Genomic DNA, 16,862 nt, shown 5'->3' with positions numbered 1-16,862 from the left:
TGGATCTGTAGTCTTTATTTGAAGGGAAACATTAATGGCCAAAATCTAAGCTAAGCCAAAAGATTGAGACTTTGTCTGAGTCCCTAACATTATCTGAAAGATTATTCCAGAGTTAGGGGGCTTTACAACAAAAGGCTTTTCCCCCTGCTAAAGACTTCTGGATTCTGGGAACAAGTAAGAAGCCAGCACCATATGATCTAAGTAATCCTGATGGTTCATAATAGTAAATGAATTTAGCTGGAAGCCAATGCAGTGCTGACAGAACTGAACAGAGCTGATCAAAATGTGGACCCTGGCTGTGGAATTTTAAACTATTTGAAGTGTACTGGGGTTCCTGCTGGAAAATCCTGACAATAGTGCATTGCAATAGTCTAGCCTGGAGGTAATGAAAACATACACATTTTTCTGCATGTAGGGATAAGGCATTTCTGAGCTTGCTGATGTTCTGAAGATGCAGAAAACCCCTATCCTAGTAAAAATCCTAGTAATATTAGCTATATGTTGGTGAAAGGATAACTGTGCCCAGTGGCAACATGTATAATATGAATAATAATGGTCCTAAAATAGAGCCTTGCAGAATTTCATATCTGGCTTTAGTTGAATTTGAAGATTATATACATTATTTTACCTTTTCAAACTGTTTACCTTCAGAGCTGTTCCTGTGAGTCCAACCATGTTCTCTTATCTTTCTATGAGAAAAGTGTAGTCTATTATATAAAAAGCTGCACTGAGGTTGAGTAGTACTGATAGGGATGCACATCCTTGATCAGAGGAGAAGTAGAAGATTGTTATCATTATTAGAGGCGTCTTAGTTCTATGATGAGATCTGGGCCACAGCTGTTTCTAAGATCTTGGATATGTATAGTAGGTTAGAAATAGGTCTATAATTCGACAGTATACTAGGCTTAAGATTTGGTTTCTTCAAAGGTTTAATGCCCCAGACTAAGGGACAAGTTTGCTATTGTTAAAGGACATTTGTTCCATAATAATCCAACAATTATCAAGACATTGATAATAGGCAATTCACATGATTTGTCTTCTGAAGGTTAACAAACATTTTCCTTCATCATATATATATATATATACAGTATTTTATTTATTTATTTTTAAACATTAAAAGTAAACATCAAAGTCTGAAGCTGACTCAAGAGAGCAAATGAGTCTCTGAGAAGGTGGGGTGAAAGCAAGCCTTCTTAAATTGTTGCAGCCACAGCTGTGTGAAGAGAGCAGAGTCAGGCCAACATGTAATATGGCCTCTCACTTCAAAGAACCAAAGGAAAATACATAAATACTTCAGCATTAGGCAGCTTGTTTTTCTAAGTTAACATTTCAAGCACAGACTGGAAGAAAATGTTTGTGTTTTAAATAAACGCTCTGCCTTGCTGCTTTGTGGTGGTGTTTTTACCTGTTACTTTGCTTAAATCCAGTGAGGTAATGCATACTACCACTACAGGAAGATCATCTTCATTCTCTAAATAAATGGAAAAAGTGAAGTGTAACAGTATATGAACACGAACAGTTCTGGGCCCTTGCTGTCGAGGCCACCCATCACGATGTGTGAGGCCATGCTAAAACTTAAAACACTTATTTAAAATGTGTTGATGGACTATTACTACTACTACTACTTCTATTATTATTATTATTATTATTATTAGAAAAATAAAAAGGTGCTACAAAAAGTAATTTGAGTGATCAAAGAACCATGTTTGGTCCCATAAAGAACTTTTTTTTAATTTATTGTTATTAGTGTATTGCATTATTGTGCTGCATTGTGTAACTGTTACTGGCTGCTAAATTTCCTTCGGAATCAATTGAGTATCTGTCTACCTATTTAATTGTAAAGGAATTCCATAAAGTAAACATTTTTAACTTGTCCAACTGTTCAAAAGGGGTTTCAAACTCCTATATCACTATTATGAAAATGATTCTTTATGGAACCAAAACATATAAATAAATATATGTTATATATGTTATGTAATATATAACATAATAAAAAATAAAACAAATAGCTAGCTCCTAACACTGTGTAAGAGTACATGCATGTGCAAATGAGTACAGGTGCGGAGCGCATGCATGGAGGCAGGGTAGTAAGGTAAGTTGGTTGACAGGAAGGTATGCTGTCCAATTATTTTATTTGGACTGAACAGGTTTTTACAGTCCTGTAAAAAATAAAAATAAAAATAATGATCTCACTGAAATAAACTACCTTTTTGCAAAGGCTTTCTTCCTTCAGAATGGGTTCTTCTATAAATCTTTTCTTGAAAGTTCCTTTAAGAACCTTTTTTAAGGGTTCCTCCTCAGTTTAAGATTGGAGAAATAAACGTGATGGCGCTTAATGCTAAGGTTTGAATGACATAAAATAAATGACAATAAAATGAAAATAAAAGGTTTAAGAGTGTGTTTATGGGAATTTTTTGTCCATTTTTTCAGAAGCGCATTTGTGAGGTCAGACACTGATTGTTGGTCGATGTTGAGCTACACGCCAGCTTTCACTGGAACTAAGGGGCTGAACCCAACTCCTGAAAGCCATACCATAATGCCCCCTCCACCAAACTTTACACATGGCACAGTGCAATCAGACAAGTACCATTCTCCTGGCAACCGCCAAACCCAGACTTGTCCATTGGATTGCCAGACAGAGAAGCTTGATTTGTCACTCCAGGGAACCAGTCCAGTGGCAGCGTGCTTTACACCAATGCATCCGACACTTTGCCTTGTGCTTGGTGATGTAGGGCTAGGATGCAGCTGCTCAGCAATGGAAACCCATTCCATTAAGCTCTCTAAACACTGTTCTTGGGCTAATCTGAAGGTCACATGAAGTTTGGAAATCTGTAGCGATTGACTCTGCAGGGAGTTGGCAACTTCTGTGCAAAAATGTTACTGTGACTGGACTTGTTGCAAAGGTGGCATCCTATCATGGTACCATGCTGGAATTTACTGAGCTCCTGAGAGTGACCCACTCTTTCACAATTGTTTGTAGAAGGAATCTGCATGCCTAGGTGCTAGTTTTTTATACACCAGTCACCATGGAATCGATTGGAACAATGACTTGGATGGGTGAGTGAATACTTTACTGATATTGATATGAATACTGATATTTCACACATAAAGAGGATTTGATAAAAATAGGTAAACCTATATTTGTTATTTTAAATTCTTCAATTCAATGTGTTTAAAAATCAGAGCCGAAACATTTGTTTTTTAAAAAGCATAGATTAAAAGGTATTTCTCAGCACATGTTTCATAGCAGCTGATGAATCCACCAAAAAAGGATAAAGGATAAAGGTGCACGTATTCGTCACTGTACAGTGTGGACTGTACAGCGAAATGTGTCCTCCGCATTTAACCCATCTGGTAGTGAACACACACTCACACACGTGTTAGGGGCAGTGAGTACACACACACACCCAGAGCGGTGGGCAGCCAACTCCAGCGCCCGGGGAGCAGAGAGGGTAAAGGGCCTTGCTCAAGGGCCCAACAGTGGCAGCTTGCCGAGCCCGGGAATCGAACCCACAACCCTGTTATCGATATCCCGGCGCTCTAACCGCTGAGCCACCACTTCCCCCAAAAGGCCACTGAGTGCACTAAAATGCCCTCCCTTACTTTAAAAAAAAATCTGTTCTGCCTGTGTAAAATAAGAATACAGAATAATGTAAGGATTTTCACATCAAGTGTGAAAGTCAGCAGCCAAGGCACAGAAAGAAATGTGACAAGTGAGCTTTACATAGTAGCCTGACTCCCCACAAGCAGTCAGAAAATGGGGAGACAGCCAGCGGTAATGTGATGACTCTTCTATGGAGATGAAACAGATCACCCTCACTTCAAAGAACACAGGGGATGCTTTTAAAAAATCAACTGGCAGTAAAATACAACAGAAGTCCATCTGTTTTCCTTGACATGAAAGGAATTGTAGGAGAAAGGATTCCTGAGTTCAAGAGTCTTTTCCCCACTTCATACTCAAACGCGTATCCCGGATTAGACACTGTAACATTTATATGAATGATAACACTGCTGTGACAACCAAATGTTATTATAAGTAACAAAAAATACTTTAGCAGATATTTGCATTTCTGATAAAATAAAGCAATACTCATCATTTGTCAACCAAATTCATATCTGCTGCATCTGTGTCTCACTGATGATTACCTCAGACAATTTCTGTCATCTGACAAAAAATCGTAACTCAAAAGGCAAAAGTTGTGATTGAAGATACTTGGCATTTGCTAAATTCTGCCAGTAAATATTCATGCAACACATTTTTTTTGTAGAGCACTTTCATTAATTTAATTTTTCATTCATGTTAGTATTTGTAATTTAAACTTTTTTCAGAGCAAAACAATTTAACAATTTGTTACTTGCTTTTAACAATTTAACAGTTTGTTACTTGCTTGTTTGAAAAGTGCATTTCTCATTTTAAAACCAGTATTATTACAGTGTAGTTGCTGTAGTTAGATTTTGCCTTATATAGTCACATATTTGTAATATTTATTCCCATTTATTCCCATGAGTTTCAAGTTTAAGTAAATTTCAAGTCAGCATGTATTCTGATTACAGGAAAACCACAGCTGTGTAAATTAGCATCCTTAAATTGCCTTGTGATGACCAGTGTTTTTAAATTAGGGCAGTGGGACAGTGATTAAAAATGCTACAAGAGAGAAATGAAAGCAGATCATAGACCATAAAAGCGCACAGAAGTTCCTTTACAGAACCTTTTGACTTTATTTGATCCTTGCACTGACAGAGCTCCCCCCTGAGGCTCTGCATGGTGCGTGGGAATTATTTTGCTTGTTAAGAACGATGCAGTAGCATAGGAGAAAAAATAGGAACAGCTGGGTAACTACTGTAGAGCTCTGGAGCAAAGTACAGATATTTGTCCACCTTACATACAGTTTATTTCAAATTAATGTCTCAACATGAATACATTTTTTAAAATGTCCCCTTTCTAAGATGTACATGAACCAGTTCCTTACATAAACATCAGGTTTGCTTGCTTATGACTGACTACCACAAAACCTGTGTTGAATAATGTCAATACATGGTGGACCCAAGCCAAATGCTGGTGATTCTCTGGCTTTTTTTTGACAGGTATGGTAGTTACTCTTTGCAGTACACAATGTGGGAAAAACACAAACACCTTTAGAAATCTAGTGGCCTGTTTCTATTCCAGTTTTGATGTCCTGTGAGCTGTGAACAATTTACAGGTAGAAATGACACATTCATTTGTCAGATTACTTGCCAGGCTTTTCTCTTTTTTTTCTTAAAAGTGAAACTCTTGTCACCATGATTTCTGTGACTTATTATTATTATTTTTATGCCACTCTATAGAAAGTGCAGGGAAAGGGTATAGCATAATTACAGTTTAAGACACAGGGGCAAGCCCAGTGAAGACCTTTAATCTGTTCATCCTTGTTCAGTCTTTCCCTGAAAAGAGGGGTTCGTTTAGCTTTTATTTAACAGGATGTGACAACAGTAATCCCAGCAATGACCCTAAAATACAAGCAGTACCTTTCCTGCTTTCCAGTGTAGCTCTCTGAAGATTCTAGATATATTTGCCCCAATGAGTGTTTTTTTATAACAGTGTCTGTAAAACAGAATTACTTCTTGTCTTAATCTTTGTATGACATACACACACACACACACACACACACATAAACCTTCTATACTATAACCTTAACTATAGTGACTACAATAAATTATTAGTATATTTCTGTTTTCCACATAGAAAGGGCATTTTGTCCATAAAATGAAAACACAAAGACACATACTCTGTGCAACTGAGCAACAATCTCTTGTCACTTTGAATATTTTGACTGCTCTAAATAGACTGTTTCTAACACAGTTCAACTATCTGTTTCAGAATAGTTTTAATTCCAAATGATCCCTTTGCTATCTTGACTATTTTCAAATTCTATAGGAGTCCACAAGCTCCAATTTGCACTATTGCTCATATTTGCACTAATATATTGCACTGCCTCTTTACTTCTGATCTCAATTTCAGGGACCTCCATTTATTTATTTATTTATTCAAACACTCTTACATTCCTAAAACTAGTATAATACATTTTCATGCTTGTGTTATTTAATGTTCGATGTTTATTTAAATGGTTGATGTTGATATTGTTGCATCATGGGCCTGATTTCAGTTTCAGTTCTGTGTATGTTCTGTACATCTTGCAGTTTTGACTATAAAGCTGACTGACTTTATCTTTGCAAGAACGTTGAGAATTATTAATAGTTGAGTAGAGAACATGGGTACATATATATGCTCATATAAGTAATAATATAAGTAAATTCACACACACACACAATTTTAATCCGTTTTTTTTTTAACATCTAATTTAAGTTTTTTATAATGTTCTTTGGAATATATGTACATCAAAAAATGCTTAAATATGCTTAGAATATTGTTCTCTTACTCCTGTTTGTATAACTTTGCACAGTGACCCTGACATTTAGGAAATTGTAGCTTGTTCTCTAATTTTGACCTCCAGAAATATGTAAAATGTATAACATGATATATAAATAATATATTGTGTATGATGTATATAGATCAAGATCACAAATTATATACTTTAATTACATTTGTAATTTATCATTATTTATAAGTACAAATAAAAGCCAGTAGCTGATTACACAATGTCACAATTATTTTCAAGCAAATCCTAATCTTAAATAAGTTTGCTGTGGTAATGGTAGCTATTTCTTAAATGTAACATACCTCATTTTACTTAACACAGTTCTCTGTGGTCTTAATAAAATGTCTCATGTCACACAGATACAGATTAAAGCAGAGACAAATATATACTGTGTATTGAAATCTCTGTTTTCTCTGATAAACATCTAAACTGACAGGGCTATCTTATTTTGCATTTTGAGTGCTGATAGGCATTCCAGAGACCCACAGGTACAGTGGGGAAACAAGTATTTAGTCAGTCACCAATTGTGCAAGTTCTCCCACTTAAAAAGATGAGAGATGCCTGTAATTGACATCATAGGTAGACCTCAACTATGAGAGACAAAATGAGAAAAAAAATTCAGAAAAATCACATTGTCTGATTTTTAAAGAATTTATTTGCAAATAATGGTGGAAAATAAGTATTTGGTCAATAACAAAAGTTCATCTCAATACTTTGTTATATATCCTTTGTTGGCAATGACAGAGGTCAAACGTTTTCTGTAAGTCTTCACAAGGTTGGCACACACCATTGCTGGTATGTTGGCCCATTCCTCCATGCAGATCTCCTCTAGAGCAGTGATGTTTTGGGGCTGTCGGCGGGCAACACAGACTTTCAACTCCCTCCAAAAGTTTTCTATGGGTTGAGATCTGGAGACTAGGCCACTCAGGACTTTGAAATGCTTCTTACGAAGCCACTCCTTTGTTGCCCTGGCAGTGTGCTTGGGATCATTGTCATGCTGAAAGACCCAGCCACGTTTCATCTTCAATACCCTTGCTGATGGAAGGAGGTTTGCACTCGAAATCTCACAATACATGGCCCCATTCATTCTTTTATGTATACGGACCAGTCTTCCTAGTCCTTTTGCAGAGAAACAGCCCCAAAGCATGATGTTGCCACCTCCATGCTTCACAGTAGGTATGGTGTTCTTTGGATGCAACTCAGCATTCACTCTCTGACGAGTTGTGTTTGTACCAAACAGTTCTACTTTGGTTTCATCTGACCATAAGACTTCTCCCAATACTCTTCCGGAACATCCAAATGCTCTCTAGCAAACTTCAGACGCGCCCGGATATGTACTGGCTTAAGCAGGGGAACACGTCTGGCACTGCAAGATCTGAGTCCCTGGCGGCGTAGTGTGTTACTGACGGTAGCCTTTGTAACGTTGGTCCCAGCTTTCTGCAGGTCATTCACTAGGTCCCCCCGTGTGGTTCTGGGATTTTTGCTCACCGTTCTTGTGATCATTTTGACCCCACGGGCTGAGGTCTTGCATGGAGCCCCTGATCGAGGGAGATTAGCGGTGGTCTTGTAGGTCTCCCTTTTTCTGATTATTGCTTGCCTATTGCAGATTCAGTCTTCCCAGCCTGGTGCAGGTCTACAATTTTGTTTCTGGTGTCCTTCGACAGCTCTTTGGTCTTCACCATAGTGGAGTGTGACTGTTTGAGGTTGTGGGCAGGTGTCTTTTATACTGTTAACAAGTTCAAACAGGTGCCATTAATACAGGTAATGAGTGGAGGACAGAGAAGCCTCTTAAAGAAGAAGTTACAGGTCTGTGACAGCCAGAAATCTTGCTTGTTTGTAGATGACCAAATACTTATTTTCCACCATTATTTGCAAATAAATTCTTTAAAAATCAGACAATGTGATTTTCAGAATTTTTTTTCATAGTTGAGATCTACCTATGATGTCAATTACAGGCCTCTCTCAAATTGTGGGAGAACAATTGGTGACTGACTACTGAATACTTTTTTCCCCACTGTATATGCAATGATGTATGTAATAATTTGTTAATTATTTGTGATCAAATTCATACTGACCTCAGAAACGTGTATAAAATTACTGATGTAATATTACACATACAGTTATGGTAAGGAGTTTACATATACTCACCACAGACATGACTGTCATAACAATATTTTTGTCTGGGGCAGAATGAGTGTACAACATGTAAATAATAGGATTTGTTTTCATTAGTAATTATACAAACACTAATTATACATACAGAAAATTTACAGTCATGGCCAAAAGTACTGCACCCTGCACTTCTTTTAGAAAATGCATAATTTCCCCAGTGTATTGCTGTGTTTATCTAAAAATGATCTACCCTCAACTTATTATTGGGTAGCACACCCTTTGGAAACATTAACTAAATTAAATAAATTCCTGTAACCATGAGTGAGTTTCTTACACCTCTCTCTTGGGACTTTGAAACAGTCTTCTTTTGCCTTCTCCCAACAACAATTTTGAGATCTCTCCTTGGGTATTCTATGTTATTTAGTTCAGATTCTTGCTGACCACTTCCCCAGCACTTTCTCTTTAGCATGAGAGCTTTCTGAGGTATGTTTTAGGTCTTGCTGGAAACCCATGACCTCTGATGAAGACCCAGCTTTCTGGCACTGGGTCCTACATTGTGCTCCAAAATGCTTTGGTTGTCTTTAGAAGCACACACAGTCAATGCATCCAGTGCCAGAAGTAGAAAAACAACCCCAAAACATCTCTGAACCTCAACCATATTTTACCATAAGGACCATGTTCTTTTTTTTCATTTTCTGCAAATAGTACAAGGACGTGATTGGAAAGTGGGTTCTTTAGCCACAAATTCAAACAATCCTTTGCTGCAGTCTTCCATAAATTTTTCTGTTCTGCCAATGTCCAGGGAGGTTAGCAACAATGTCATGGGCTGTCAATGTCTTAATGACGGCACATTAAGATCTTTGGAGATGGTGTTGTAGTCTTGAGATTGTTTTCCACAATTTTCGTTCTTACATCCTTGGATTTTTTAGTGCTTTTTTTTCCATGCTCAATTTGGTACACACTTTTTTTTACTGAAGTTAAACTGGTTGGATGTTTTCTAGAGTGCCAGCACATATTACTCACCACAAATGCTAATTAAAGAAGCATCACATGCTTGAAATGAAGTTATTTCTTACAATTTTCAAAAGGTACTAATCGTTTTCCAGTCTATTTCTCATGTTCTTTTTGAAACAATATCAGATTTGACTTGTTCCAATGCAAACAAAATAACATAACATAACTTGTGAATACCATTGCATATGTAACTGCAAAAAGTAGTGAATTTTAATTTTGACTGTACATATGCCCACTTAAAACATAATTTCATTGATGCAGTTTAAAATGTCTGGTCAAAACCAGGGCCTCTCACCTTCCTGTTAGTGATCATGTTTGATTACAGCTGGTCTCTGTGCCCCCATAAAAAGAGTGTGATAGACAGCACTCATTGGATTCCACAGTGCAATGGTAAAGTCAAAAGAGCTCTGTGGAGATTTAAGAGGGATAATCTGAGATTTACACTAGTTAGAAATGTCTTTTGGAGTTATCAGTTCAAAAGTTGGGACCTGTAGCCAAGGTCTGGAACAAGAACCAAACTGTCACTCTCCTCTGGGGTATTAATTGGTTTGAATGGTCAGGAACAACCCAGGAACCACCAAGGTGCATGTCTGCCATGAACTGGAAGCTGTGTCACTGTTTACTGCCAAGTAAGGGTTACATCACCATTGATTGAAAGGCTGCTGTTCAAAAAAAGTCCTTGCTCCAAAATCGATCATATGGACAAAGAAAAAGCTTTTTGCAGGAAAGCGTTATATTCAAATAAGACAATGATTTGATGCATTATTTAGCAACAATGATCTCACAATGAGGTTTGTTTGAAGGAGGTATCAACCCCAAGAACACTGTCCTGACTGTTATCATCATCATGTTCTGAGTCTATTTTGCTGCCAGTGGTACATTGCACAAACTGGATGGAATACTAAGGAAGGAAGACTACTTCTGATTTGCTTTAACACAACCTTAAACCATCAGCTAGATGGTTAAAACCAGGACAGGGGTACCCCAAATACACATCAAATATAAATATAGAATTGATAGGGCAGGCTAACATTGCTGACCGAAACTGCATGTACATCCTGTATCTACTCTGTAGAGATAGGCACTACTTATGTCTCAAAAGTATGACCACTGCTCACAAATAATGCAACATTATCTGTCTGTTTGTGCATCCTATGACTAAAACACAAGTGGCTCTCAGTTTTGCAAAGAGTTTATTCATTGGGGTGTAGAATTTAATATAAGAGTTTGTATGTCATGACGTTAAGATATTTTCATGACCAAGGTGAGCTAGTATAGTTTCCATGTGAGCAGCAACAGTTCTTCTTTTAAACAATTACCACTCACGTTTTCACTCACTCTGTTCATTATTTTTATTATGTCAAGTCAAGTCAAATTTATTTGTATAGCGCTTTTTACAACTGTTGTCGTCACAAAGCAGCTTTACATAATTATTACTTAATAAAGAACAGAGACAGAGAAGAAAGAAGAAATAACATGAAGCGTCAAAGACCCCCGTGAGCAAGCCAACGGCGACAGTGGCAAGGAAAAAACTCCCTCAGAGCTGGAGGAAGAAACCTTGGGAGGAACCAAGACTCACAAGGGGGACCCATCCTCCTCTGGCCAGACTGTTTTAAACATTAATGATAAAAATTACCAAACCAGGTACAACAGAAAGTTAATAGTTGTGATATTAATAGTGTCAGACAGGCACGAGTCCATCTAGGTTTCAGCACGGCCACCAAACAGGCAGCAGCGGCTGGCGGGTGAGCCATGGGTGGTGGCGGGTTTGGGGGGGGACCCGCTGGCTGGACTGGTAGGTGGCAGCTGGTTAGATGCAGGTAGAGGGGACCTCAGCGGGCAATCTTCCTGCAGATCGGGCTGGGTGGCCATTTACTCAGGGAAGGTAAAGAGAGAGAAGTTAGTTCTAAGTCCAGACCAAACCCATTATTGCGATCATGTGCATTTGCTTATTCCTGGGAAATTATTTGGCTGGAAAAGAAAATAATGTTTTTGAAGCAATAAGTGTGTCTGTCATCCAAAAGAAACATTCATCTGAAGTATGAAGCCATGTAGCTGCTTCACCTTACTTTAATGGCAATAAGAGAAAGCATTTCCTGCTGACATGAAAGCACACCTGAGTACACCTTGCTTTTGTCTCTGTTGTTTGGTTCTCAGACCATCTGTATCCTCACAATCTGGGTCTGATTGAAGTCAGAACAAAATCCATGTGTTAATTACCTTTGAAGAGGTAATGACTTCAGAACCATGTGTAGCTTCTCATCTGGTTTTTAGAGTTTGGAGCTATTTTTTCAAGACTGGTTATAGTGCAGCTTCTCGTGTATCTGCCTCATGTGTACTCACCCTTAAGTAAACGGAAAGGCCTTACTCCCCTACAAATAAGGCAGATACATAGACTTATGTATTCATGTTCATGCATTTAGTGGAGATGGAAGCTGCTATTTACAAATAATACTAATTGTGCATATTTACCAGTTAAATATCTATGGCAGTACACACCCACCATTATAATTCACAATGAAAAATAGTTAATAGGTCATAGAAGAATTTCTTAGGGATTTTTTTGCCAACTCCAAGCAGTTGTGCTTTGATGATAGTAGGGGCATTCATTTGGCAAGCCTTACAAATAGTTAACAAATGGTCTCATCATAATTTTGGAAGCTCGGTCAAGAAGCAACCAATTTGCAGTTTGCAGTTTTATTGCAGTACTTGTTGTAAAGTTGTAAAGTCTTTTTGCTGTTTTCATTGCATAATACAAATGTCCTGTCATAATAAAGATATACATAAACAAGAGTTGCTGTCGACCCAGGCATAAAAGACAATTGGAGAACAATAGAATGGTAAAGGTAGTAAAGGATAGTACCTTAGGAAATTTTATTCTTGATTGAAAGATATTATTAATTGTAAAATAGCTGCGAAGTGGGTATGTCCAATGACAACCTTTCCCTTCTTACTCAAAATCCTGTGTATTATATTATTTTGATGCAGAACAAAATATGACCACAAAATGCACTTATTTTGCACCAAATTTGATATTTCATGAGCTATGTTTCAAAACAGGCACAAGTAATGCCAGGTTCACACTGCATGACTTTCAGGGTAGTTAGATTGTTGTACTCTCCCTATTACACAACTAGTTGTCTTCTAATTGGAAATCTTTTAGCGGTTGTGGTTTGCAAACTACATGAGTGATCAGCGACACATGACTGGAACTGGAGCTCTTGGATTGCACCTTTCAGCAGAGAACATTTGGTGACTGTTTAAAATCAGGGCTAAATTCATGTAATGTGAACTTGCCATTAGACAGGCACAAGTAAGACAGCCTCCCAGTTCACCAGGTATTGAAGGTAGCCCCCTCTATGCCAGGAGTGTAATCCAGCTAATATCCTCAGGGCAACCCGAAAGGAACTAGGAAAGGGCACATGTCTATGTCTTAACATCTGCCTTGGAGAACCATTCAGTGACCACCTGATAGATCGAAGCAATAGGTAACTATTAGCCTCTTCTGGTGGAGAACCAGGCAATAATTTAGTTGTTACTCCAGGAGAATTTGATAGGGTAGTGTTTGATGGTCGATGAGCACCACAGTGTAAACATAACATCTGTTGTAGCAAACAAAATTATTTCAGTGGAATTTGTAGCATTTAATGATTTTGCCTCAGCAACTTTTCAGCTCAAATTGATTGTACTAAGTGAAAACTTAGTGTTGCGCTCATGACTGATTTTAGGTGTGTCTTAGTACAACCCGTTTTGTCTACTGGCTTTACAGAAAGTAATAAAAGAGAGTGACTACACACACTGTCAGATAGGAGACCGTTATTATCTTTCTGTGATTTTACTAGCCAGGATGCTTATTGCTAAATTACCTCCTCATTTAGGTAGCTGTTACATAAATCACCCACTGCTCCAACCAATGGCAGTTACATCCAGCTTTATACAGAAACTCAGACTCAGCCTTTATTGTTTTAAAGGGTGATTTCACATGGTGAAAGTTGTCATGTCTCACTCATAATTTTTTGTAAACTAGTTTTTGTACAAACTGACAACAGCCTCCTGTACCATGTCACCCCAAAGCAGAGCTGCCCTATCTTGGACTGGATAGTTTATACCGAAAGAGGCATCATCTGCATCCAATAGAGGATCTTGTCTTACAAAAGCAGAGCCTGCATGACAGATGTGTTCCACCTCTTTTTTTCTCCTCTCAAGTCTACATCCTAAATGATGCCTCTCGACTGAGTAAGGGTCAGTGTTCTTTTCTATTTGTGTAATTAAAAGAAAATTTTACTTATAGAATTATTGAAACTTCTCGTAAGGAATATTTCAGCATTTCACCCAATCTCTATCTTGTAGCACACAGCTACAGCTTCTTCCTATTTGGCTTCTATTGTAAGTGTGTATCAACTCAACAGGTTTTCTGTTCTTTTACAGGGAAACGCTAAATTACTGTTTGTGGTAAAGGGAATAATGATATAGACATCACAGATATAAATTAGGTTGAAAAACACTGAATGACTCCTTTAAAAAATCATATTTACACATAGTAAGATATGAGATATGTCTGAGAATCAGGCATCCACACTCTCCAATTTAGTCTCAGAATGAGTGTAGCTTGGTCACGATTTGGAGATATTCTTTCTTCTAAAATTACTCAAGCATCCAACAATGCATCTCAACCAAACTTCTTGAAATAGTTTGTGAATTTAATGTTATTTTATATTTGACCATTCTGATTATTTCTTGCTCTTAGCAGCTCAACTAATCAGGTTTGAGGAAGGCCATTTAATACACTACTAAAGCTGTGGCAAAGACCACCAAGTGGATCTGGACCAGGATGGCAGATCACTGGATGCATGCTGGCAGGATTCCAGTCCCAGTGTATCTGCAAGATGTATTTGTCATCGATGTTATAATAGAAAGGTTTTATACGTGTTGATTTCTGCTTTGCTCATATGGCGAGGACCTGCACCTGTTTTTAATGATGGAAGTTGGAGCCTGTCCCTTTCAAGAACCTGATCCCTCTTGAACTGTCTGCTGCAATCTGACCTAACAGTTCCAACTAGCAGGGTTTGATCATCATTATGATTGGTCTTCATCACCAACAGCTCATGACACATGAGGCCCAGGCAGAAGGAGGGATGAGGGTGTGTTAGCTGAAACAGCAGAGTGATCTTTCTCTCACACTCCCTCTCACTCTCTTACTGTGATGTATGCATGATGTGAGAACTAGGCACAATACTCATGTGGGGAACTTTGCCAGGCCAAAGTTAACCAGTAAAACCTGTTGATCTGTGAAGGGCACATGCAACTAATCAGAGATGAAAGACAGACTTTGACTTTCACAGGGGGTTGGGGAATAGGGTAGTGGTGGTATAGGAAACCTTTTAAAACCACTACATTTGCATACGCTAGGTCACATTTAACCATATTCTATGAGCCAGCATTTTTCAGTCGAATCCCAATCTGCCTGATCTGTTGCATACAGTTGATTACCACAGAAAACGCATTGATTCATAACTCACTCATAATAAAAGTCAATGGGTAGGTGCCAAAGAATGTTTTGAGTCCACATGTATTCTGCTGTTTTCTGATAATAGACTGTGTGTTTTCTAATATTCAAGATGTAGCTGATAAAACACTGGAGTATTCCTATTATCAACTTGGTCTCACCATTGAAAAATGGGGAATGTGTAGCCAAATCTTTGATTAGCCAACATTTGAATATGGATTACTTTCAAGTGAGCATGCTCTTTTCCACCTTTGAAGGGGCTATATCATGGAAAAGCTAATTTCTTTCTAATTTCTTTTCACAGTGGGGCCAAAAAGTATTTAGTCAGCCACATGCAAGTTCTCCTACTTAGAAAGATGAGAGAGGTCTGTAATTTTCATCATAGGTACACTTCAACTATGAGAAACAAAATGAGAAATAAATCCAGGAAATCACATTGTAGGATTTTTAAAGAATTTATTTGTAAATTATGGTGGAAAATAAGTATTTGGTCACCCACAAACAAGCAAGATTTCTGGCTCTCGCAGACCTGTAACTACTTCTTTAAGAAGCTCTTCTGTCCTCCACTTATTACCTGTATTAATGGCACCTGTTTATCTGTATAAAAGACACCTATCCACAGCCTCAAACAGTCAGACTCCAAAATTAACCATGACCAAGACCAAAGAGCTGTCAAAGGACACCAGGAAGAAAATTGTAGACCTGCACCAGGCTGGGAAGAGTGAATCTACAATAGGCAAGCAGATTGGTGTGAATAAATCAACTGTGGGAGCAATTGTAAGAAAATGGAAGACATACAAGACCATTGATAATCTCCCTCGATCTGGGGCCCCAGGCAAGATCTCATCCCGTGGGGTCAAAATGATCATGAGAACGGTGAACAAAAATCCCAGAACTACACGGAGGCACCTGATGAATGACCTGCCGAGAGCTGGGACCAAAGTAACAAAGGCTACCATCAGTAACACACTACGCCGAGAGGGACTCGAATCCTGCAGTGCCGGACGTGTCCCCCTGCTTAAGCTAGTACATGTCCAGGCCCGTCTGAAGTTTGCCAGAGAGCATATGGATGATCCAGAAGAGGATTGGGAGAATATCATGTGGTCAGATGAAAACATTTTTGGTAAAAACTCAACTCGTCATATTTGGAGGAAGAAGAATGCTGAGTTGCATCCCAAGAACACCATACCTACTGTGAAGCATGGGGGTGGAAACATCATTTTTTGGGGCTGTTTTTCTGCAAAAGGGACAGGACAACTGATCTGTGTTAAGGGAAGAATGAACGGGGCCATGTATTACGAGATTTTAAGACAAAACCTCTTTCCATCAGTGAGAGCATTGAAGATGGAACGTGGCTGGGTCTTCCAGCATGACAGTGATCCCAAACACACCGCTTGGACAACGAAGGAGTGGTTCTGTAAAAAGCATTTTTAGAGTGGCCTAGCCAGTCTCCAGACCTTAACCCCATACAACATTTGTGGAGGGAGTTGAAAGTCTGTGTTGCCAGCGATAGCCTCAAAACATCACTGCTCCAGAGGAGATCTGCATGGAGGAATGGGCCAAAATATCAGCTACAGTGTGTGCAAATCTGGTGAAGACTTACAGGAAACGTTTGACCTCTGTGATTGCCAACAAAGGTTATGTTGCAAAGTATTGAGTTGAACTTTTATTATTTACCAAATACTTATTTTCCACCATAATTTACAAATAAATAATGTATTATTTATAAAATTACAGACCTCTCTCATCTTTCTAAGTAGAACTTGCACAATCAGTGACTGACTACATACTTTTTTTCTACTTAGAAAGATGAG

This window comes from Salminus brasiliensis, chromosome 12, assembly GCF_030463535.1.
Source record: "Salminus brasiliensis chromosome 12, fSalBra1.hap2, whole genome shotgun sequence".
Lineage (NCBI taxonomy): Eukaryota > Metazoa > Chordata > Actinopteri > Characiformes > Bryconidae > Salminus > Salminus brasiliensis.
Note: the sequence above shows the minus strand (reverse complement) of the source record.